The sequence below is a fragment of the Ovis canadensis genome, chromosome 1, assembly GCF_042477335.2.
Source record: "Ovis canadensis isolate MfBH-ARS-UI-01 breed Bighorn chromosome 1, ARS-UI_OviCan_v2, whole genome shotgun sequence".
Taxonomy (NCBI): Eukaryota; Metazoa; Chordata; class Mammalia; order Artiodactyla; family Bovidae; genus Ovis; species Ovis canadensis.
In genome coordinates this window covers 11,794,713-11,821,521 of record NC_091245.1, presented here as the reverse complement: position 1 = coordinate 11,821,521, position 26,809 = coordinate 11,794,713, and the positions used below count along the sequence as shown (strand labels likewise).

The window sequence follows — 26,809 nt, the reverse complement described above, 5'->3', positions numbered from 1 at the left end:
CTTCTATATCATTAAAAACACAGATTTTGAGACTTCCCTAATGGTCCAGTGGCTAAGATTCCATGCTCGCAATGCAGGGGACCTGGGTTTGATCCCTAGTCAGAGACTACAACTCATATGCCGCAACTAAGACCCAGCACTGCCAAATAAAAAAAAATTTTTTAATGAAGATTCTATTTTTTACCTCCAAGCAAAAAGACTAATATTGACAGCAAGGGCCAAAGAAAGCTTCTCTACATTAAAGACTCTCACAGATAAGAAAGAATTCAATTATTCCTTCCCCCTCCTCATGCTGGATTGTTAAGTTTCTTCTTAACTGTCCCTAGTGATTATGCCAGCACTGTGCTTGGCACATGGTAAATGTCTGCTGAATTCACCAGAAGGAACATCCTGGGAGTATTTAATACTGTTTGCCCCATGTTTGGAACACTGTGGATAGGTTTCACTGGGCAGGAGACTGAGTTCCTAATACTAAGCAGTGCCAAATATAACCTCTCAACAGGCCGGCCACCCCAGAGCTTCAACCTTCGCAGCCCTAAGCGGTCAAGCTACATATAAACCATTCAACTATTCTTCAATCCATAAATACTAGGTTTATATTCCAAAAGATCCTTCTTAGAAAAGATTTAACTGCTTATTTTCTTTCACAGAAAGATTTACTACTAATCAAGCAAATAAAAATGGAAGGCAAACATACTATAACCTGAAAACAAAACAGGAACATAAAACAGACCTGTAGCCTTCCTAGTATGTAAAACCAATTCAGAACTAAGTCCTTTAAAGCTCTCTGAACCCATGAAAGGATGTAGGAATTGTGTTGGGCCAGGGAACTAATGTACATGGTTAACAGATTGCTGTCTGAATATCTGTATCTGTTTTCAACAACTCCATTGCCGTACTTAATGTCTGTACAGGCCTTTGCTGGGCAAACCACTTTTTCCCATTCTCTCATTTTCATCAATATCAAACTTACTACCTCACAGCATATTCCATTTAATCGAGAATCTTGTGTAGCTTAAAGAGCATATTCACAGCATTTCTCATCTCATCTCTCACTTCAGTATCCACATTACAACCAATCTAAAATCAAACAAAGTACTGGTATTCTGACGAACACCAACCTTTTCTAGCACCACCTGCTTTCCCTACAGCAATTAAGCACAAACAGTTGCCTCTCATTTTAAGTTATGAGAATATATTAGTATCGTGAAACTTACATCACAAATTATCACTCCAAGGACTCACAACTAACTCAAGAAAGGAGTGTTACAAAGGAACATTTACTTTAATCTGGTTAATTTAGGTCACAGGACACAAATAAGACCTAAGCCTAGAGAATTTCAGGACAGAATCAATAAGCGCCATCCTCTAAAAGTAAACCAACAGTCAAAACAATGGATAAAAACAATCACCTATGGAAATCTTTCCAAGAAATAGCTTTCCAAATAGAAATGCAAAAATCTTGGCATAAGACCTAGAATCCCTTTAAGGTAAGTCTCTAATTTTAAGATGTAAAACTCCGTAAGATACATACTATGACATGAGTTTATAAAAAAAGAAGTTTTTAGTAATGAGTGAATATGAATGGGAAACTGAAACATGGGAATCTGCATCTTCTTATAGTTCAGAGAAAGGAAGGCGATGCTTTAATGACCCATACCATACATACATACGTTTAGGCCAAGCCATGCAGCTCATGGGATCTTAGTTCCCCACCTAGGGACTGAACCCAGGCCCTCAGCAGAGACAGTGCATAATCCTAACCAATGGACCACCAGGGAAGTCCCCATAGTAATAATTCAAAGAAAAAAAATCTATCTAAAAGTCGGGGGACCATAGAGTTCAAACCTAGAAGTTAGCGTACAGTCTACAGACCAATAGAGATTTTTGTCCTGCTCTGAGGGTTGGGGGTGTATATGTGAGTGCTCAACTGCCCAGTCATGTCCAACTCTTTAGACCTGTAGCCCACCAGGCCCTCTGTCCAGGGGATTATCCAGGCAATAATACTGGAGTGGACTGCCATTTCCTTCTTCAGGGGGATCTTCTTGATCCAGGGATCAAACCCTCATCTCCTGCATTGGCAGGCAGATCCTTTACCACTAAGCCACCCAGGAAGCCGCCAGGTTGGGGGCAGGGGGGTGACATTTATTTGTTATCTAGCAATTTAAGGTTTCCAGGATACCTGTGTTGACAATAGGGGGGAAGTATTTTATACTGGAATTATCCTGAACAACCTGGACTCATCACTTACTCAAGCAGGACAATTCAGCTACTCTGATTTGATGGACTTGCTATTTAGGACTGTCTGGGGAGCTTCGTGGGCTGCCGTCTATGGGGTCGTACAGAGTCGGACACGAATGAAGCGACTCAGCAGCAGCAGTAGCAGCAGCTTCTCTTGCTCTATTTGGAATATGCTCATCAAAGATCCTTCTAACTTGAAGTTTGGTCTCTGGATGGACCTGCCTACCAGAAAACACCCTAGGCAAATACTGGCTTTCCTAATAAATACATATCCATCAGAAATTGATTCCCTGGCACTTTATCAATAACACCTGTGCCAAGCCAAGGAGCCATGAACCTTCAGCATTACCTCACTTTATATACACAAAACTCATTAATCTTACATTCTGTACCTGTTTTACTGAAGAGCAAACCAGGATTTATGCAGTTAGGTAACTTGCCCCCAAAGTTCTACAGCTAGTTAAGTCCAAAATTCAAACACACATCTTTCTAACATTGTGCTAGTGATTCACCATTAGCACACAGGCTACCCGCATGTTGTACTCCATCAATCAGCTTTTTGTGAAACTGATCAGCTTAAAAATAACAAAACTCTGTTTCTGAAACATAATTATCTCTTAAAATATTTGGTTCATAAACCAGCAAAACTGAAATGCTTAACTAAAACAGCCAACAGTTCTCTTCCTCCACCCCTATCTGCTAACTCACATGCAAAAAATAGAAACAAGCCTGAAACATGTCTGCCCAAGATAGCAGAAATGTTTCTGCTGTGGATGACTTTAGAAAGTCCAAACTAGGAAAGCCACAGCCAGCTGTAGAGAACAAAGAGCTTCATGTAACAAGAGACTAATAATAAGAAACATTCCAAAGCAGCTACACCACTTTACTTCCCCATCAGCAGTGTATGAGGGTTCCAATCTCTCTCCAACACTAACTGTCTTTTCATTATTGAGCTATAAGACTTCATAAGTTATGGATGCATGCGTGCATGCTAAGTTGCTTCAGTTGAGTCCAACTCTGTGTGACCCTACGGACTGCAGCCTGCCAAGCTCCTCTGTCCATGGGATTCTCCAGGCAAGAATACTGGAGAGGGTTGCATGCCCTCCTCCAGGGGATCTTCCCAACCCAGGGATCAAACCCGTGTCTTTTACGTCTCCTGCATTGGCAGGCAAGTTCTTTACCATTGGCGTCACCTGGGAATCCCAAATTATAGAACAGGTATATTGGACATATACTTTGCAAAAAGTTTCTCCCAATTTGTAGGTTGTCCTTCCATTTTCTTGACACAGACCTTTAAAGAAAAGAGCTTTTGTTTGGTTCTCTCTAAAGTCCAATTTATCTCATTTGCCCTTTTGTTCCTCGTGCTTTTGGTGTCATATTTAAGAATGGTTTGCCCAAGGTCACAAAGATTTAATCCTAGGTTTTCTTCAAAGAGTTTTATAGTATTAGCTCTTCCATTTAAGTCCATAATCCATTCTGATTTAAATTTTATGTTACAGTGTGAGGTAAGGATCCCATCTCACTTTTTTGTATATGGATATCCAGATGTCTTAGTACTATTTGTTGAAGAGACTAGTCTTATCCTACTGCAATGTACTGGCCATCTCTCAAAAATCAATTCACCATAAATGTGAGGGTTTATTTCTGTACCTTCAATTTTATTCCATTGACCCATATGTCTATCTTTATGCCAGTCTTGATTAATGTAGCTTTGTAGATATTCTGAAATCGGAAAAGCACAGGTTTTCCAACCTCCTCCTGCTCAGAGAATTTTGGCTATTCTGAATCCCTTACATTTTCAGATAAATTTTAGCATAAGCACATCAATTTCTGCAAAAAAAAAAAAAAACCAAACAGCTGAGATTTTTGTCAAAGATTGTTTTGAATCTGTAGATCAGTTTGGAGAGAACTGTCATCTTCACAACATTAAGTCTTCCAACTTGTGAAGGCAGGATGTCTTTCTACAGGGTTTGTAGTTTTTTTCAGAGTACAAATTTTGTGCTCATTTTGTTAAATTCATCCCTAAGAATTTTACTCTTTTTGATGCTCCTGGAAATGAACTGTTTTTCTATTTCATTCTGATTGTTCATTACTGTGTATGCTTAGTCCCTCAGTCATGTCCAGCTCTTTATGACCACATGGACTGTAGTCTGCCAGGCTCCTCTGTCCATGGGGATTCTCCAGGCAAGAATCCTGGAGTGGGTTACCATGCCCTCATCCAGGGAATCTTCCCAACCCAGGGATCGAACCCAGATCTTTCTCATTGCAGTTGGATACTTTTATCATCTGAGCCACTAGGGACGCAGTCATTAGTGTATAGAAATACAATTCATTTTTGTATACTCATCTTGTATCCTTTAACATTACTGAATTCATGTATTAGTTCTACTAGTTTTCAATGGATTCCTTAAGATTTTCTACGTAAGATCATATCATCTGCAAAAGAGATAGTTTTACTTCTTCCCCTGCTGAGTTAGATGACTTTTATTTCATTTTAATGCCTAATTGCCCTGGTTAGAACCTTCAGTACAATGCTGAACAGAAATGAAGTGGACATTCTTCTCTTATTCCTGAACTTAGGGCAAAAACACTGTCTTCTTTTCACCTTTAAGTACAATGATATCTCACAGATGTCTATTATTGGATTGAGGAAGTTCCTTTTATTCCTAGTTTGTTAAATATTTTTATTATGAAAAACTGTTGGATTTTTTTTTTCATGTTTGTACTGTATTTATTGAGATGAAGAAGTGGTTTTGGTCCTTTATGCTACTGTATTACACTGATTTTCAACAGTTACCACGTAATACCTGCTTTTACAATAGGCCTTAAAATTAGTCTTTATCCTATTTATGGATCTCTAACATAACTTAATAGAACAGACTGACCCCATATGGGCCTCCATTCCCTGTCCCTTGTCCCAGGAACTGCTATCTCTGCTCTCACTAGAGGACAGAACTTTTCCAGATAGATGGCTCTACATTTGGTACTGTTGCTAACCAATTAAGTTTAACAATTCAGGACAGCAAACCAAAGAGGCTACAAGATTAACTGGTCAGAGATCATGTCTGATTTTGTTCTCCCTTTCATGCACAGCACTTAGCCACAGAGTGGACACTCAGTATGTGCTAAGGAACAGGCTTGTTTCACACTTCCTCTTCCTTCTCCACTCTCTTTATCACACAAGCAGGATAATAACAGGTCAGTTCACCAAATATTAACATTCCAATCCAAGAGTAAAATTAAGTATGTACCACAGTCCTAATAACTACTGCTAAACTAGAAAGAAAGAAAGTGAAGTCGCTCAGTCGTGTCTGACTCTTTGCGACCCCACGGACTGTAGTCTACCACACTCCTCTGTCCATGGGATTTTCCAGGCAAGGGTACTGGAGTGGGTTGCCATTTCCTTCTCCAGAGGATCTTCCCAACCCAGGGATCGAACCCAGGTCTCCCACATTGTAGGCAGACGCTGTACCATCTGAGCCACCAGGGAAGCTAAACTAGAAGCTGAGCTTATTTCTCACAGTCTTTAGCAGACATTCACATTTCAATTTGGAGAAGGAAATGGCAACCCACTCCAGTGTTCTTCCCTGCAGAATCCCAGGGGATGGGGAGCCTCGTGGGCTGCCGTCTATGGGGTCGCACAGAGTTGGACACAACATTTCAATTAATAGTGCCAGGTCAGAGTGAAACTCCACTGCCACGAAGTCCAGTCAAGCCAGCCCTGCTCTCAACAGTCACTAAAGGCAAGATGCAGAAAATTCTTGAACAAACTGACTAAAATTTTAAAAAGATCCAAAAATCAGCCAAGAAAGAAACTCACAGCTCATAAAGAGTCATAGGCAAAGGACTGGGCCTGACTGTGTGCTCTGGACAGGTGCAGGAAAGCAGAGCTCAGGTGACATATCAAATGTGTTTACTATTTTATGCTCTCCTCTGGAGATTATCCTCTCCTGAGTAAAAAGGGAAAGAGAATCAAGAGCAGCTATGAGTCTAGGGTAACACTTTCCCAAGACTTCACACCCCACTCCCAATATCCTTGAAGAAATCTAAGTTCAGAGACCCCTTCCTGACATTTACTCTATTAAATAGCTCTCTTGAGTTATTAAATAAACCCACAAATATAATACTAATTTCAACTCTGAAGTCTTAAAATTTACAGAGGCAAATATCCACATATGCACTGAGCACCTTTCTGAAAGGAAAGAAGGATCCTTTGGGGAGAAGGGCAGTTTTATTGCTGAAACAATTTAACGATATAATAAAAGGTTTGCCCTCGCCTATAGTACAAAATCAAAGTTATTTTGGAGTTCAGTACTAAAATTCTTTAGCTTTTTTACATTATACTCTATGTAATTTGGTAGAACATGTTTTTAAAATGTGTTAACATGTAGGTGAGTGAAAGTCGCTCAGTCCTGTCCGACTCTTTGCGACCCCATAGAATTCTCCATGGAATTCTCCAGGCCAGAATACTGGAGTGGGAAGCGGTTCCCTTCTCCAGGGGATCTTCCCAACCCAGGGATCGAACCCAAGTCTCCCACACTGCAGGTGGATTCTTTATCAGCTGAGCCACAAGGGAAGCCCCAATGTATAGGCACAGATATACATTAAAACATATCTACTTAAGCACATGCAGCAAACTATTAACAGTGGTCACCTCTGTGGAACAGAAAGGAAGACATGAAGAGGAAGGGGGCAGGAAAAGGGAAAGACATGAAATGGGGCAGACAGGATGGGAGCACGTGCTTCTTATTTTACATATAAATTTTTTTAGCTGGTAAATTTACAGGTGACTTCCCCCTACCAGTCTTTTTTAAAAAGTTGTTAATAACATTCATAGCGTTAATGGTGTTGATTCTCTTAATGTGGAATCAAACATCTACCTACTTTCTTCAGAGATATTTTAAAAATCTAGACAAGTAATTTCCACAGAACTCTAAACAAATAAAACTATACTTTAATGATTCAAAGTCCATTCTGAGGGAAACTTTACTACAATGGAATTTTTTTCCTCTTTTATTACTTAACAAAAGGCTAAGAAAGGCCAGCCTAATAGCCAATTGGGCTCTATTTTTTTTCTTTAATATTTTTATTATGGAGGTATTGAGTCAAACATACACAAAAGTAGAAAAAAAATAGTGTAAGGAACCCAAATGCATCCATCATCCAGCTTTAAAAAAATTATCAACTCTTTGCAGGTGGGCTCAATTAATGATCAAAATCCTAATTAGTCTAAGTGGATACAGCCAGTCTCTGCAGCTATTTCCCCAAGTATATCAGCTGACTCACTCAGCATCAGACTCTCTGTGCCCCCGTGGACTATAGCCCGCCAGGCTCCTCCGTCCATGGGATTATTCCAGCAAGAATACTAGAGTGGGTTGACATTTTCTCCTCCAAGTAGTCTTCCCAGCCCAAGAATCGAAACCTCATATCCTGCATTGCTAAGTGGATTCTGTACCAATAAGCCACCTGGGAAGCCCCTATTTTCCCATACCTTTTCCGTTAAAAAAAAAAGAGAGAGAGAGAATCCTTCCATTAAGAAATCCAGACGTGTGGCACTTCCCTGGTGGTCTAGCATTAGGATTTGCCACTTTTACTGCGGAGGCCCGGATTCAATCTCTAGTCATAGAATAGAGAATCTGCAAGCCTGCATGGCAGGAGGGGAAAAAAAAACCCAGGCATCCAACGAGAGGACCCAAAAGGTTCATATCTATATGCTGCTCCGTGTGCGCTCTGAAAATAAGTCTAAAAAGGGGATCATTTATATCAGCAAATAACAATGACTGTGATTTCAGTTCAAACACATTTAAAGTAAATTCCAAAGTGCAACCTTAAACTGCCTCCTAATTACAGGACGTGAGTAGTCCAAAATACCACTGTGGGTTGTTTCATCAACTTGTTTTAAGAAGTGTGACTACCTCATAACAAGTGAGCAATTATGATGAGAGGAAGAAAATATACATTAATAAACTACATTTTTGGGTTAGCAAGGCAAAAAAGCTAAAGCTTCTAATTCTGCAGAGTCCAAAATTCACATAGAAATTGTCAGTTCACTTCAACTGTTTATTTGGCATTTGGAGAAATTATTTTTACACGGTAATTTTTTTACCAATGTGCTTTTATTCTAGCCTTACTATCAACTTCCCTGAAAATAACCCTTCGTTAATAACAGCATATATTTTAGTTTACTTATGCTAACAATGGACCTGTTTACAGAACAAATTCTCAACTGTTCTTCTTAATGGCTGTTGTCAGGCTGTAAAGAATTCAAAGGAGAAACCAGCTCTGGAAAACTTCACCGAAACAATTCAGCACAGGGACCCCTTTGTGTTCACAAACTAGAGGGTTAAGGGACAGCTGGTAAAGCACATACCCTCAAAGAAACAGTATCTGGCCTTTGGTTCTTACAACAAGTAACTGTAGCAAAAGGCCCAACTCTGTTGTGTGTTTTCATTACTTAAAAAAAAGTAAATTTAGTTATCCATGGACACAAAGATAATTTTTCAAAGTGAAAACTAGAAAAATTTTCCTTAATGCTTAAGAAGCATTAAAAAAGCTTCCCTGAGGGTAAGCTCTGAAGTAGTTTAAAAGTGTTATCAATTAAGGAATGGAAAGCCTGACATAAACATACACACAGATACTTTATCAAGAATACTGCCAATGTGGGAAGTTCTAGCCAGGTGGATTAGCCAGCGCTTATTCACAAAGGTTCAATTCCAAGTCCTCCAAAAGTCAATCTCTATCCCTCCCTTTCCAGCCCTAATTTCTTTGGACAGCAAACAGGAGCGCTGCATTATTTAATCGCTTAGAAAATCCATAATAAACTGCACAGCAAAACAACAACAAAAAAAAATGATGAGGACCATCTCTTCCAACTTGAGAAAAAGAAGTAATCCCTTTCTAACAATATAGCTACTTACACTGGATGCTTTGGGCTGCCAAATGCCAAAAAGACCTGTTTTGACAGAGTTCTTTCCAAAAGCCACCAGAAACCTGTGTCCTGTGGGTGGGTGGGACTGCAGGCTCCTGTCTGACCAGTACAGAGCCCATCCTACCTCAGAGACAAGTTTTCTTGACTTCTCTCCTTTTGAGCCCAAGCATCAGTCATCAACTAATAAATACCTGTTTGAGCCCAAGCATCAGTCATCAACTAATAAATACCTATTTACATGTTGCTCTAGCCTATTTGGCTGCTGCAAACTGCATTCTTCCCTCTTTTTCATCCCAAAAATATCAAGATTCCTGTTCAGGGCAGAATTGATCTTCATTGCCACTGGTGAGCAATGAAAAGCTAAAATAAATAAATAATGGGCAAGTGTTCAGGCACGTTAAATGGAGAAATTTACCGAGACTAAACTCACGCTTCATCAATAAAATGAGGATTTCGAACAGCTCTGCTACTGGCAAAAAAAACCTCAAATGTTTGCACAACGTAAGCAGAACATTCCTCATCCTGACTTTAGCCACCCTAAAAAAGGAATTAAGTGGTGAGAGTTGAACTTTTTGCTTTAAAAAAAAAAGAATGATCCCTCCACTTCCATCCCATCACCTCTGAAATTTACCACAGAAGAAATCATTTACGATTCGTAACATATTCTACCATTTCAGAAATACTAGTCCATATGTCTGAAAACAGCTGACCAGGGACTTGGCTACTTACCTTCTGACTGTACTTCAACTATCACTTGCAAGGGAGCAATCCAACATATACCAAATTCAGGCAGCACCACAACTATCATTTTCAAGGGGGCAATCCAACATACACCAAATTCAGGCAGCACCACAATCTCACTTGGGAAAAGGGAGTTTCCAGAGTGAGTCAGGACTCTGCAACAGGTTCCTGTCAGGCTGAGGGATATTGCCACCAGCTTCTTTTCATAACACAGCCAGCAAGAGGTCACATTTCCTTCCAGCTCTTCAGAGACTGAATTAAGTTTCTCAGTCTCCAAGACTTGGCAAGCTCCACCCATTCCATCTTTCACTTTTTAAAGAAACAGGACCACACTACTTCTCAGTAACTTAGAAAGGTAAGAAAAATGCAATGAGGCAGGTATTTTCTATATCGCATACAATACAACATGCTATTAATTATTTCAGGCCTGATTTCCACATAGGAATGAGTTTCATAAAAGTTTTTCTTTTTTTAACACCAGAGAAAACACTTAAAAATTCAAGATCACAATGACACACCTTTACAGGAAAACCCCTTTATTCATTCAATCAAACTGCTGTTTCTCCCCCAATGAGAAATAAAAACATATGAAGTTCTTAAGATCACTGAGATATTATATAATATTCACAGAAGGTAACATAATCAATCAATGCTGGAAAATTCTGAAAACTACACACAAGTAATAAACATAGGTCTTAACCACCAATTTGAAAAAAAATAACTAGTAAAAGAAAATGTATGCAAACAATTTTATACATCGATTTCTTCTATTATAAGTATGCCTCCTAGAAGGAATAACAAGTATGTGGGGGGTAAATTCAACTTTATTTGCCTGTACTCTATTTTAAATATATTGTTTATCTAAGAAACGACACAAAAGGAAGTGACCTGGAATAAAAGAGGCGTTCTGGGGGACTTTAAGAAACTAACAATCTGTATAGATTTCACTTTATTCATTTGTTAAAGGTGGCGAATACTGAACATGTAACGTCACTTCTGAAGTTTCAGGTTGTAGACTGGGCTTCACAAGCATATACAGGACATCGCACCAAGTGCTGACTACTGGAAAGGTGAGAACACAAGCCTATCACGGTGTTTAGGACTGTTTTGCTTTCTCACTGAGACAGGTTTCACAATCTCTGTATTTTATAGTTACTTTGTTAAGATTAGTGTATCATTTTCAAAAAAATACCCATCCTTCAAGTTTTCTTACGTGTTACAAACAGGGCTTACAGTTTAATTAATAATAGGGTATCAATACTGGTTCATTAATTGTGACAAACATTTATCATATTAACGTAAAATGTTAATAGAAGAAATTGGGTATAGGGAATATAGGGACTGTTAAACTGTTTCCCTAACCCTAAAATATGTATGTTGAAGTCCTAACATCATCAAGTACCCTAGAATGGACCTCATTTGAAGATAGGGTCTTTACAGAGATACGACTGGTGTCCTTATAAATAGGAGAAATCTGGACACAGAAATATGCAGAGAGAAGATGCTATGAAGAGATTCAGGGAGAAGATGGCCATCTACCAGCCGAAAGAGAGAGACCTGGAAGAGATCCTTCCCTCCCAGGTCTCAGAAGGAACAAATCCTGCCAAGCTCTTGATTTCTGACTTCTAGTCTCCAGATTTGCCGGACAATTATATTGCTGTTGTTTAAGCCACTCAGTCTGTGCTACTTTGTATGGCAGCCCTAGCAAACCAATACATGAATTCTGTACAATCCTTGCAATTTCCTGTTAATCTTAAACTATTCTCAAATAAAAAGTTCATTAAAAAAGAAAGATAAAGGCAATGGTATCCACATCTCACAATTATAAGAGGATCAAAGCAGACAGGTAATTGGGAAATACCTGCTCAATGTAAAAAGAATCCATTATCTCAATACACAGTAAGCAAACAGCTAGGACTAGAATCCAGGTTTCATTCAATGTTTTCCATAACATGTTATTCCAAGATAGGGATATAAAGGTGACGTAAGTGAGGGACCATGCTGAAATAGATGTTCAATCTAAATATCACGTCCCAAATGAACAGAACCCAAGAGAGTCACTTTATAATACTGGGCTAGGTTCTGCAGTAAGTAGTGGCTTTGGCACCAAAAAAATTAACTGGGTTCAAATCTGTGTGCTCCTTAGCTGGACAAGATACTTACTCTCTTCATCTTCCAAACATGGGCTACACCTCATAAGACTGCCACAGGAATTAAAAAGTATACAAAAAGTATAAATTGCCTGGCATTCAGCAGGTGACTTCACACCTTAAGCTATGTTCAGCTGCAACCCTAAAGTGGTGACAGGGAGATACTTAGAAACATCTCTAAGAGAAAATAGATTTCACCACTGATTCTACTTTCCTGCTAATACATTAGTAAGCATTCAGGTATCTTCCTATGCAAAACAATAATTTTACACTAGCTAAACTGGCACGTGTTGCACTGAAGAGACGGAGAGAAGCAAGAAAAGGTCAAATTTTAAGGTCCTGACCTTTGAAGAATAAATCCCTTTGCCAATGAATGGTAGCAGGGAAAATCAATAGCAAACTGAGGGGCCATTCATTTGGAACTTAACTCCATGTCCCCAGTGTACATGACTTGTGGTATCTTCTAAAATTTGCTCAATGGATATCTACTAGGCTCAGGACCATCTATGCAACTAACCCTTCATCATTAGAGAAAAAGAATGAAAAGCAGTCAGCAACTTAAATATTATCTTTGACCCCAGAGGCTCCTCTCCTATATCCCAAGGGGAGGGTGACGGCAATTTTTGTTCCTATTTTAAATGTGTTATCACTGGGGAACACAACATTCCTATTTTTTAGAGGAACTCTCAGCTTTTCTAACTTAATAAAGATACTGCAGGCTATGTCAACTAATCACCTATGGACTCCTTCCAGTTCTCATTATGATAAACCTTCTTAAAAACTAAGTTAAACAGCCAATCATAATACAACTATTTTTTAATGAAATTATTAAGACCCTGGGCTTCCTCCAATCAAAAAAATAAAAAAGACGACCTTGGACTGAATCAGTGGTACACACTGCAATCAGAGCTTTTAAAAAAGTCCATCATTCCAATCCCAAAGAAGAGAAATGCCAAAAAATGTTCAAACTACTATACAACTGTGCTCAGTTCACATGCTAACAAGGTAACGCTCAAAATTCTTCAAGCTAGAACTTTAACAGTATGTGAACCGTGAACTTCCGCATGTACAAGCTGGGTTTAGAAAAGGCAGAGGAACCAGAGGTCAAACTGCCAACATCCACTGGATCACAGAAAAAACAAGGGAATTCCAGAAAAAAACATCTACTTCTGCTTCACCGACTATGCTAAAGCCTTTGACTGTGTGGATCACAGCAAATTGTGGAAAATTTAAGAGAAGGGAATACCAGACCACCTTACCTGCCTCCTGTGAAACCTGCGTGTAGGTCAAGAAGCAACAGTTACAACAATGGACATGGAACAATGGACTGGTTCCAAACTGGAAAGGAGTACATCAAGGCTGTATACTGTCACTTTGCTTATTTAACATCTATGCAGAGTACATCATGTGAAATGCAGGGCTGGATGAATCACAAGCTGGAATCAAGACTGCCAAGAGAAATATCAGTAATTTCAGATATGCAGATGATACCACTCTAATGGCAGAAAGTGAAGCGGGACTAAAGAGCCTCTTGATGAGGGTGAAAGAGTAGAGTGAAAAACCTGGCTTAAAATTCAACATTCAAAAAACTAAGATCATGGGATCTGGCCCCATCAATTCACGGCAAATAGATATGGAAACAGTGACAGATTTTACTTTCTTGGGCTCCAAAATCACTGCAGATGGTGACTGCAGTCATGAAATTAAAAGACACTTAAAAAATAAAATAAAATAAAAATAAAAAATAAAAGACACTTGCTCCTTGGAAGGAAAGCTATGACAAACCTAGACAGCATGTTAAAATGCAGAGACACCACTTTGCTGACAAAGGTCCGTATGGTCAAAGCTATGGTTTTTCCAGGAGTCATGTACTGATATGAAAGTTGGACCATAAAGAAGGCCAAGCATCAAAGAACTGATGCTTTTAAACTGTGGTGTTGGAGAAGACTCTTGAGAGTCCCTTGGACTGCAAGGAGATCAAACTAGTCAATTCAAAAGGAAATCAAGCCTGAATATTCATTGGAAGGACTGATGCTGAAGCTCCAATACTTTGTCACCTGATGTGAAGAGCTCACTCACTGGAAAAGACCCTGATGCTAGGAAAGATTGAAGGCGAGAGGGAGAAAGGGACAAGAGAGGATGAGATGGTTGGGTGGCATCACCAATTCAATGGACATGAGTTTGAGCAAATTCAGGGAAACAGCGAAGGACAGGGAAGCCTGGCATGCTACAGTCCAGGGGGTCGCAAAGAGTCGGACACGACTTAGCAACTGATATCAAGATACTTTCAGGAAACTGAGAAATGAATTCTAAACCACTGATTTATGTACACACTTTACAGATTCCAAGGATTAGGTCTCTGGTCTCTCTTATCCCACCATCAATACATAGACAGCTACTCCTTACACAGAGTTCTACATAAAGCTTGTTCTACATTAAGTAAGTCTGTTCACAACTCTCTTCGGAGATAAGCTGTTTGCTATCTTTTATAGACATATGGTTACAGGATCAAATATCTTCCCCACAACAAGTTAATCACAGAGAGATTTAGAGAGGGGAAAATATATGCTTAAATTTATTCCGTTATATGTTACAACTATGACTGCTTTGAATTACGAACATTGCAGGGTATTTCAATAATTTATCCCTTCCTGCAGAAGTATGAGCCCTAAGAATTAAAGAGTCCCATACACATGTAGCTATCAAGCACCTGAAATGTGGCTGGCCTGAACTGGGATGAGGTGTAGATATAAAATACAGGATTTCAAAGACTTAGTACAAAACTCAGAGTGCAAAATGTCTCATTAATTATTTTTATATTAATTACATGTTGAAATGAGAATGTGTTGGATACATTAAATTATATAAAATATATCATTAATTTCATCTGCTTCTTTGTATTTATTACCTTAATGTGGCTGCTGGGAAATTTGATATTACATATAGCTCACACTGGACTTCTCTTGGATGGCACTGTCCTAAAGGACAATGATTATGTCTTTTCAAATGCTCAAGGTTTTGAACCTTATTCAGTATTAGTCACTTTTAAATTCATCATTTATTTTTGTAGTTTCTAGTCTTCCTTCACTTCATTCATCCCTCACTTTCCTGTTGAGGGAAAAAGTGATGTCTTTGTTTCTGTACTTTACCAGATAAGTTTAGGGGAGAAAAAAAAAGAGGGGTGTCTTCTTAAACATATACACACAACTCTACACACAAAAAATGAAAAATAACTTCAAGATCTGCTATCATTCCGGATCTTACCAGTCACCTCAGTCTACAAAAGAAATCAAGAACCCAAACTGCTGCTTTCATCTAAAATGAACTAATTAAGGCACTATTCAAAGTCATCTTAATTTAGAGACCGCCTAACTATTCCAAGCTCAGATAGATCCAAACACTCAACCAGAACTCAGTTTAGGGGGGACTTCCCTGGTGGTCCAGAGGCTAAGACTCTTCAGGGTGACTCACCCAATGCAGGGGGATCAGGTTCAATTCCTTGTCAGGAGAACTAGATCCCACACACTGCAACTAAAGATGCCACAACTAAAGATCCTGCATGTTACAACTAAAGATCCTGCATGTTGCAACTAAGACCTAGCAAAGCCAAGTAAATATTTTTAAAAAGAAACAAAGAACTCAGTTCAGATACATGTGACCAGTGCAACTCCCATCTCTGGCTCATAATGAATAGCTTATTAACTACATAAAGAAATAGGTCTAATTATTTTCTAGAACATCTTGTATTTTTTTTTAAAGGAACAAAATCGAATTCATCAGATTTATATGTGAAAGCTCCAGTATCCCATAATTTCAAGATTCTAAATGATCTGGCCCCTATGCCTACTTCTTCAACATCATCTCAAACCACTCTCCCCATTCAGTCACTATACTGGAGCCACAAAGGCCTTATTTCTGTTCCTGAACACTTACAGGCATTTACAGTCTCAGCACCTTTATACCCACTGTTCTTGCTACATGAACACACTTCTGCAGTATACAGCATGGTTGGCTCCTTTCTCATCCTTCAGATCTCAGCTTATCACCCAACTCAAAAAGGTCTCTCTTCCTTAGCATTCTACCTAATAACACGTCATTGTTATTTTGTAGTCCTTCTTTCCTAACACTGCTGCTGCTGCTAAGTCACTTCAGTCGTATCCGACTCTATGCGACCCCACAGACAGCCCACCAGGCTCCCCCGTCCCTGGGATTCTCCAGGCAAGAACACTGGAGTGGGTTGCCATTTCCTTCCCCAATGCAGGAAAGTGAGAAGTGAAAGTGAAGTTGCTCAGTCCTGTCCAACCCTCAGCGAGCCCATGGACTATAGCCTACCAGGCTCCTCCGTCCATGGGATTTTCTAGGCAAGAGTACTGGAGTGGGGTGCCATTTGAAACTATCTTATCTGCCTTCCCAAACTAGAATGTAAGCTCCCCAAGAACAGGAATCCTGTCTGTCTTGCTCACTGGTAATTATCCCCAGCAAAGAGAATAGACAGTAACAAGCACTCAAGGATATACTGACTGAATGAATCAAAAAACTCAAAAGCAGCTTTAAAGGACTCTAAAAGAAATTTTCTTATAGGGGAAAATCTAGTGGGCTTATTTTTTAAAGTATGCAACTGGCTTCCTATGTAAGGGCCCTGCTAAGCCCTTCTAGTTTTTGTTTTCCAGTTTCCAATACTAAAGTCTCTTGAAGAACTGTCACAGTTCCACACAGTGAAAAACAAGAAGTATGGAAATTTCAAGTATATTTCGCTTGCTCAGTCTAGAGAGAGAAGAAAGGGTTTATTTAAGATGAAATAAAGCACTAATAATAAAATCACTATTTGTACAAGATCAGACAAATAAATGGAACAAAACACAAAGTTTAAAAATACACCCTATTAATACACTCTCAAAAAGGTAACTTTTCAAAACACTATAAAAAAGGATAAATGAATAGTTGAGACAACTGATCAAGGAGTTAACACAAAATGTTAAGAGTCCTTCTTACCATAAACAAAACTAAAATTACAGATATACTAAAGAAATGTAAAAAAGCAAGCCGCTAAAAAAGAAAATACTACTGTCTATTTGACAGGTCTAAATAAGATAAAAATATTACCATTAATTTTCTCAAAGATAAAAAACTGTATCCATCATAAAAGTACAATAATAACAGAACAGTAGCCAGGCACACCTCTAAATGCTTTTATATATATTCACTTATTTATTACTCCCATTCTACATATGAGGAAACTGTCCACCATCTGAAAAACTATTTTACCTCTGTTTCATTCAGAGAACAAAAGAGAGCTCTTAGAAATTAAAAATATAAGAATACATATCCATCAATTCCACTTCTGGATATTTACCGAGAAGAACTGAATCAAGTTCTCAAAGAGATGTTAGCACTATGTTCACTACGGCACTATTACAACAGCCACGATGTGGAAAAAGCCTAAATGTCCATTAACAGGTAAACAGATAAAGGAAATGTGATAGATGGAATGGAATACGACTCAGTCTTAAAAAAGAATTCTGCAGTAAGTAACAACACACATGAAGCTCGAAGACATTATGTTAAGTGATATAAGCCAGTCACAGAAAAACAAAAACTGCATGATCCCTTGCATAACATATCTGATCCTGCACTGCAGACAGGCGCTTTACCGTCTGAGCCACTAGGGAAGCCCCCTGATATGAGATATCTAAAATAAATAAATTTATAAATTCAAAGAGTAGACTTGTCTTGGGAGTGGGAAAAGGGGGAAATGGCCAGTTACTAATCAATGTGCATCAAGTTTCAGTTAAGAAAGATGAATAAGCTTAAGAGATCTATTATAAAGCTGTATCTATAGTCAATAACAAGTTACTCTACACTTAAAAATATCTGCTAAGAGGGTAGACTTCACCTTAAGTATTCTTATCACACTAAAAGAAAACCTAAAAGTAACTTTTCATCCATGATGCCAGCAAATTAAAAGCCTTCATGACAGATGAGGAAATGTAACTGACATCTCACCAACAGTGAATGTGAAAGGCAACAGAGCAGTATATTCAAAATTTTGAAGGAAAATTATTTCCAAACTAGAAATCTACATCTAGCCAAAGTAATGATCAACATAAGGGCAATATAAAGGCATTTTCAAGACATGTTATATCCAAAAAACTTACCTGTTGTATTCCCCTTTCTCAGGAAGCTAATGGAGACGTGTTCCTTCAAAATAAGATTGTATCAAAAAGGAAAGGGATAGGACATAGGAAAAGATAACAAAACCAGGAGGAAAAATCACCGGGATGATGTTGGGATAACATCCCAGCTCCCTAGTTAAAGCACATGCTCAAAATGAAGCAGAATAGAAAATATCTCTAAGATAAAATTGATAATATAACCAAAATGTTTAAAGTACTGAGGAAGATTAACACCTCTGGATAGATTTTAAGTAAGAAATTAATAATAAGAACACAGAAACTAAGCAAAACAGGCCAGAAAAAGATAAATATTAACAAAAGAGAAAATAACAAGTTATACAAATAAAATTAACCATAGCATACAACATGATTTAGCTGTGAATAAGCTATAGATAACCTTAATATTGTTAACAGTGAATACTGCTCTCTAACCAAAATTACATTACAGTCAGAGTGACAATATGGATGTGTGAGGAAGTCAGAGAATTCTACCACTATCCAAGCTGGGAATAGATAATACCCTAAACTGGAAAATCTGTAAGCAGCAAAATAAGCTATTTAGAGGTAAATCCAAAGAAACAGTGAAAAATTGGAAATGACTGCTTCTAGGGACTGGGAAGGGGGTGGGAGGGCTTGTTTTTCATCAAATGCTTTATGAAGGGACTTCCCTGGTAGGCCAGTAGCTAAGATTCTGCACTCTCAATGAAAGGGGCCTGGAGTTCGATCCCTGATCAGGGAACTAGATCCCAATGCTACAAGAGTTCACAAGCTGCAACTAAAAAACAAAAAGGCCCTGTGGAGCTGATGGTCTGACATGACTATGTATAGGATTTTTATACATGTATTAATTAAAAAAGAGAAACAAAAAGAGACTTAAATAAATATATAAAATGCTTTTTAAAATTTAAGAAAAGAGTATACTATGGGGGGAAACCTACTACATACATGACTTTATTCATGTTCGTCATATAGTTACCTAAGACATGGAAAACAGAGAAAAGCCTAAAGTGTTTACCAAAAAGGAACTAGTCACATAAATTATATGGAACATCCAATGATGAAATATCATGAGTCATTTAAAATCGCGAACAGAATGTTAAAACAAGAATCAGACAAAAGAGCACAACTCCAATTTTGATTACACATATCCGAGTAACATATGCATAAGAAGAGTCTGTTCCCCAAACTATTAACAGTGACTATGTATGTGTAAAGTTTATGGCTGATCTTTTTTAATATGTCCAAGTGAATAAACATGTTGCTTAAAAACTCAAAAGGAATCTTCTGGATAAAAAGCATAAGACTGGTTTTAGAAGGCACGAAAATTACTATTAGTTCCTTTTACTATTATCCATTTACCTTATCTGAACAATGATTTGACTTGCAGCACACCCCAAACAGACGCAGTGCCACTGGCTTCTCCAACTTACCAAGTCAGAATACAACTCTGAAATGAGAAGAAATAAGCAGTGATAAAATAGCTACCCAAACCTCGCACATTGCACCTTGAAATACAGATGCTTGGAATCTATAAGCAGAAACTCTCCTTTAGCTCTCAACTTCACTCCAAGTGGACACAGGATTCTCTCTCAAAGTATACTGGCTTGAGGGTCTCTGTCTGTCTCCTAAACTCATTTTCATTCACTCCGCCTCCTTACAGTAAGGCAGCAGTAGGGAAAGCTAAAACCTTCCTCTTATAATCTGATACCTTTCACTGGCAGTATTTCAGGTACTATGGTTTGCATTACACAGGCTGAATTTGCAAACTCCATAATTCAACTTGGAGAATAACTTCAGAAGAATTAGATGCTTTAAACAAAAACTTTCAAATAGGCTTAACTCCAAGTGTTTAAATATTTCCTGACCTAAACATTAACATGGCCACGTATCAAAGCAACGTAGCATTATACCAAACAGAAAAACAAAGTTCCAACATCAGCAAATTCAGTATGTAGTTAACATCCTCACTCCTAGTTTATCATTCATTCAAAATACTGTAAAGCATGCCAAGTTGTTTCAGTCGTGTCTGAATCTTTGCGACCCTATGGACTATAGCCTGTCAGCTCGTCTGTCCATGGGATTCTCCAGGCAAAAATACTAGAGTGATTTGCCATGCTCTCCTCCAGGGGATCTTCCCAATCCAAGGATCGAACTTATGTCTCCTGCACTGGCAGGCAGGTTCTTTACCACTAGCCCTACCTGGGAAGCCCAGAGTAGGAAGGCACCCAAGAATTAAATAATCTGCAGATGCAATCTTGACATTAACCTTTTCTTTCATTTACTCAGTCAAGGATACCCACCTTAGCTCTCTGTGAAACCTGTGGTTTGCACATAGCTGAAGCCTTGCCTATTTAGCTAGGAAAGAAAGGAATGCGTTTCATTAAGCTAGTCTCAGTACCTGTCAGGCCCTCAGCCTCCTACTCTCTCAACCAAACTCATTCTTAGGAGGGTCTCCTTCCCCAGCAAGCTCACCGAGGCTGGGTCAGGTACTGTTTCTTGGTTTTACCCTAGACAAGCATATCATTATGTCTGTTAATACTCACAGGGCTGCAAAGGCTATTACCTAACACTGATATGTGTCTGCTGAGTAAACTGAATACACAAAAGCAATAAACTCTTGGCCTATACCAAAGGTTATCAGATAATTAACATTACAAAGTGGCAACAAAAACCTACTGTTAAAACTAATAGGATAAGAGTTACCAGAAGAAATTACTATTCAGTCAGATCATTTAGCAAATTAATGACAATGTTGGTCTATATTTACTTAGCTGATAAACAGCAAAACCACAGCACTTACAAGAACTCGTTCTTTCAAAACACTTTTGTATGTATTCTTGCAGGTCATTCTGGGAGTTCATCCTAGATTACATCAACCGGAACCTCTTTCCCTGCTTCTAAATGCAGGGGCACAGGGGCTCACGTGAGTCAGCTTGAGGGAATCCCTGACAACTCCTACAAAACTAGGAACTGCTTACAATGCACTGATTAAAGAACTATTCCAATACATCTACTTTTAACATTCTAACCAATTAACACACTCTCTCCATCTCTCACTAATAATGTGTTCTAGTTTCAAAAGCAAGTTGAATAAAAGTGAACAAAAGAGGACCCTGTGTTCTATTCAAGTTAACCCAAAGTAGCCAATTTTAGTTAAAGTAGACAAAATTTAATCTTAGCCACTTCCCAATTTAAAAAAAAAAATACTAGAAACTGATGAGATTATGACAGCTAGGCAAATAACCCTTTAGGGTTTTACTACTGAGAACTGTGCAATGTCTTGCTCCAAGCAGCTTCTCTGCTTTCAAGCAGGCACACCAAGACTGAATTCAAGACTGGTGAATTTACTATGAATGGTTTTGAAGAGAGAGGCAAATACTGCCAAACATGTCAAGCATACAGGGTCTTCTATGCTTGGGAGATGAGCAAATGATGTCAAAAAGCTCAACCTGTTTTTGTACATTCGTTAAAAAAGTTTCTACATTTTCTTTTTTGGCTGCCAGCACGTCTTGTAGGATCTTAGTTGCTCAGTTCAGTTGCTCAGTCGCGTCTAACTCTTTTCGACCCCATGGACTGCACGCAGCACACCAGGCTTCCCTGTCCATCCCCAACTCCTGGAGCTTGCTCAAACTCATGTCCATTCAGTCAGTGATGCCATCCAACCACCTCACCCTCTGTCGTCCCCTTCTCCTGCCTTCAATCGTTCCCAGCACCAGGATCTTTTCTGATGAGTCAGTTCTTCGCATCAGGTGGCCCAAGTATTGGAGTTGCAGCATCTGCATCAATCCTTCCAATGAATATTCAAGACTGATTTCCTTTAGGATTGACTGGCTGATCTCCTTGATGTCCAAGGGACTCTCGAGTCTTTTCCAACACCACAGTTCAAAAGCATTAATTCTTCAGGGCTCAGCTTTCTTTATGGTCCGACTCTCACATCCACACGTGACTACTGAAAAAACCATAGCTTTGATCTGTATGTCATTTAGATCTATACGGATCTTTGTCGGTAAAGTACTGTCTCTGCTTTTTAATATGCTGTTGCTCAACCAGAGATCGAACTCCAGGCCACTGCAGTGAAAGCATGAAGTCTTAGCCACTGGACCTCCAGGGAACTCCCCAATTTCTACTTTTTTTTTAAATGGTAGAAAAATATCAAGGTATTTTATGACGTGAAAATTCTATGAAATTCCAATTTCAGTATCTATGAACAGCTTTACTGGAACACAGCCACATTCATTCCTTTATAATATACAGCAGCAGAATAGGTGCAAAAGTGACTACAAACAGAGGTCTCACCACTTAGTGCTGCTACAAATTCTGGTGAAATAATTGTCACTAAAAAGCATTTCAAGTACCGTGTATTCTGTCATATCACATTACTATTTAATTACCAGCATGTATTACTTATGTCAAAACAAAAGAAAAATGGACTTTGAATGTTACCCATTTAAGACACAGTGTGGAGTGTGGGTGCTTTTTTAAATACAATTAGATGGCAACACTCTGTGTTTATTATGCAATGACATCATAGCTGTGCCAAGAATACAAGAGTTGGCATTATCAAACTAAGTACTCACATAATATTCCCAATTCACAGGAAACCAACTGCTGGAAAAAAAATTTTTAATTTAAAACAGAGTATCTTATCACAACAGAAAATCTTTATAAAACCAAAAAAATAAAGGCTATACAACCAAAATAAGTTTCTGAGTATCATATCTGTTAGCATAAGGAGGAAAGTCATTTAATTATAGTGAGTCAATTAAGTCATGTTTCACTGCAGCAGCCTAAGAAATGTGTCTAGAGAAAATGAACTTAAAGACTATTAGCCTTTTGGTTTGAAGGGTTGAGGACAAGAGGAGCAATATAAGTAGTCAATTAAAAAATAGGGCAGATGGAGGGGAAAGGTGCTGACCTAAGCAACTATGGAAAGAAGGGAAACAGAAACAAAATAAAAAGCAAAAGGAACTCCATATAACCACTGTATTCTAGTTGTTAAAACTATTCCAGTTGTAAAGTTGTTAGCGGGTGCATGTGTGCGTGCAAAGTCACTTCAGTTGTGTCCGACTCTTTGTGACTCTATGGATCCGAGCCCGCCGGGCTCCTCTGTCCATGGGATTCTTCAGGCAAGAATACTGGAGTAGGTTATCATGCCCTCCTCCAGGGGATCTTCCCAAACCAAGGATCAAACCCATGTCTCTTTTGTCTCCTGCATTGGCAGGCGGGTTCTTTGCCACAAGTGTCACCTGGGAAGCTCCTGTTAAAGGGTTCAATTCAGTTTAGTTGCTCAGTCGTGTGTGATTCTTTATGACCCCATAGACTGCAGCACACCAGGCTTCCCTGTCCATCACCAACTCCTGGAGCTTGCTCAAACTCAAGTCCATTGAGTCGGTGATGCCATCCAACCATTTCATCCTCCGTCATCCCCCTCTCCTCCTGCCCTCAATCTTTCCCAGCATCAGGGTCTTTACTGATGAGTCAGTTCTTCACATCTGATGGCCAAAATATTGGAGATTCAGCTTCAGCATCACTCCTTCCAATGAATATTCAGGACTGATTTCCTTTAGGATTGACTAGTTTGATCTCCTCGCAGTCCAAGGGACTCTCACGAGTCTTCTCCTACACCACAGTTCAAAAGCATCAACTCTTCGGGGCTCAGCTTTCTTTACGGTCCAACTCTCACATCCACACGACTACTGGGAAATATTAGACAAATCCCAACTGAGAGACATTCTATAAAATAGCTAACCAGCAATCCTCAAAGCTGTTACGATCACGAAAAATCAAAAAAAGTGTGAGAAACTGTCACAGCCAAGAGAAGCCTAAGGAGATATGACCACCTCATGTCTATCCTAAGTGAGAATGTGGAACAGGAGCAGTACGTTAGATAAAAACTAAGAGAATTCAAGTATGGACTTCAGTTACTAAGAATGTACCAGTACTGGTTCATCAGTTGTGACCAATGTACCACACTAATGTTAGTAGGTGTTAACAGGGGCAACAGGGGTTAACAGGAAAAAAGTGTTAAATGGGGTATACATGGGAACATACTCTACTATTTTCCCAGACTGTCTGTAAATCAAACTGTTCAAAAATAAAAATTTATTTTCAAAAAAGCCAAATGATTCTTGGTGGTGTTTCATGGCTCTTGATGATTCAAGAGATATTACTAATCCTTACTCAGTGGTTTAGTGAAGTCACTGATGAGTTTGAAGCGACTAAACACTGAACAGTCTGTGTGGAACAACTTCTGGTGAAAATCTTTTCAAAAAAGTTGAGAGAACATTAATTCAACATAGTCTGAACTTGAATATGCTAAGATGTACAGAAACATTGATTATAAAGTATTCAAAGCTTATGGTTTATTTACTGTACCGCTCATCAGCAGGTACTCGACAAAAAAATCTCTCATGTGCTGCTGCTGCTGCTGCTGCTGCTGCTAAGTCGCCTCAGTCATGTCCAACTCTGTGCGACCCCATAGATGGCAGCCCACCAGGCTCCCCCGTCCCTGGGATTCTCCAGGCAAGAACACTGGAGTGGGTTGCCATTTCCTTCTCCAATGCATGAAAGTGAAAAGTGAAAGTGAAGTCACTCAGTTGTGTCCGACTCTTAGCGACCCCATGGACTGCAGCCCACCAGGCTCCTCTGCCCATGGGATTTTCCAGGCAGGAGTACTGGAGTGGGGTGCCATTGCCTTCTCTGCTCTCATGTGCTACTGATCCAGTACTGACGAGAGCAACTTTCATTCCCTCTCAGTCCACTTCTGCAGACTTAACCATCATCAGTTCTATGAATTTCTGTCAGAATACATGATGTCTGACTCGCCCTACCAAAGAGCAGTTAAATGGCTTAGCAGCAGTAAAATTCATTGCAATTTTTTAAGCTCAAAACTGATTTTGTCAATTTTTCTGAAGAATCACCGTTAAACCCCATTAATGGATAGTTAATGGCTTTTGAAATTAACTTTTGCTGCAAACTTAGTAACATTTCTTAATAAATCCACTTGAAAATTAACAAAACAGCACTTCAAAGGAAAACATACTATAGCAAATTACACTGAACATTTGTTTGAACCACAAGTAATGTTACTGTCTTCACTTCCTGTACTAGCAAAACTCAAAATAAGCAACATCTTCATTCCCACACAAATCTGAAGCAGATCTATTTTCTTAGCTCAAACTACATTTCAGTATATTTCTTTAATGCAAGTGCAAAGGAAATATTTGTATTTCAAAATCCACCTAAATGCAACTGAGATGCTTCCATTTAATCTTCAGTTGGAAATGATTAATGTGCAGTATAATTGGGGGGGACTAAAAAGCAAATATCAAGAAAACAATCTAACAGAATTCTATAAATGCTTTCCAAGTAAAAAATATGCTCAATTAAAATCATATACTCATGGGTTAATATTATAGTATTTGGTATTTATTAGTATTTGGCAGGACCTATCTCTGTGAAAAGAAACTGTCAAAGATGACATGTGAACTCTCACTACATGTTTCATCATTAACAGATGAACATTTGCCACCGATTTTGATGGGTTAACTTTGGACCTCAATTAAGGGAAGTGCTATCCCCCAAAAGAATCCATTCTTCTCACTAACACAACTATATTATAAAAACTGTATTCAATTTACCTAATTGTCTTAACAGTCATTTAGTGCAAATGCCCAAAGAAGAATAAACCCTTAATAAACAAATTCTCATAACCACAGGGTCTCAAATGGTAGAATATGTCACTTTTAAAAATACTACATCTAACAATGTACAATAATGCAAATAAAATTAGCAATCAATCAACCTAGAGCAATTTGCAAAGCACTAACCAACAAACTCAGTGGACATGAATTTAAGCAAATTCCAGGAAATACTGGAGGACAGAGGAGCCTGGCGTGCTGCAGTTGATGGGGTGGCAAAGAGCTGGACACGACTGAACAACAACAGCAACTAATAACAAAAGAAAAGAAAAGGAAGTGAAGTCGCTCAGTCATGTCCAACTCTGTGACCCTATGGACTGTAGCCCGCCAGGCTCCTCAGTCCATGGGATTTTCCAGGCAAGCATACTGGAGTGGGTTGCCATTTTCTTCTCCATCTTCCCATCCCAGGGATTGAACTCAGGTCTCCCGCACTGCAGGCAGACTCTAACTCTGACCCACCAGGGAATCCCATAATAAAAGACACATGCTCTAAAACCAGATTGCCTAGATACTAATTTTCACACAACCAACTAGTAACTTTGAGATCTGTGATAAGCTTCTTAATTAAATCTCACCATCTCTGTTATCTATAAAGCTGGTTCCTACTCTAAGTGAAGTGAAGTGAAGGTCACTCAGTCACGTCCGACTCTTTGCGACCCCATGGGCTATACAGTCCATGGATTTCTCCAGGCCAGAATACTGAGTGGATAGCCGTTCCCTTCTCCAGGGGATGTTTCCAACCCAGGGATCAAACCCAGGTCTCCCACATTGCAGGTGGAGTCTTTACCAGCTGAGCCACAAGGGACGCCCTCCTACTATAAAGGGTTATGAAAATTGAATAAACTAATATGCATAAAGTTACTAGTACTTATTAGC

At 38.9% G+C, this 26,809-nt stretch overlaps 1 protein-coding gene across 8 annotated transcripts in view; it reads right to left on the bottom strand.

Moving 5' to 3' along the window:
- Positions 1-26,809, bottom strand: part of THRAP3 (thyroid hormone receptor associated protein 3) — a 68,408-nt gene that overhangs the window by 23,284 nt on the left and 18,315 nt on the right. For 4 of the 8 annotated variants that reach the window (XM_069586522.1, XM_069586528.1, XM_069586526.1 and 1 more), the window contains exon 2: positions 19,593-19,680. The exons of 2 other annotated variants lie outside the window; for them this stretch is intronic. The gene's annotated coding sequence lies outside the window, so the exon portion shown is untranslated. Of the gene's footprint in view, positions 1-9,898; positions 10,179-19,592; positions 19,681-26,809 lie in introns of those variants that run through there. 2 more of the 8 variants (XM_069586527.1, XM_069586531.1) reach the window with 1 other exon arrangement.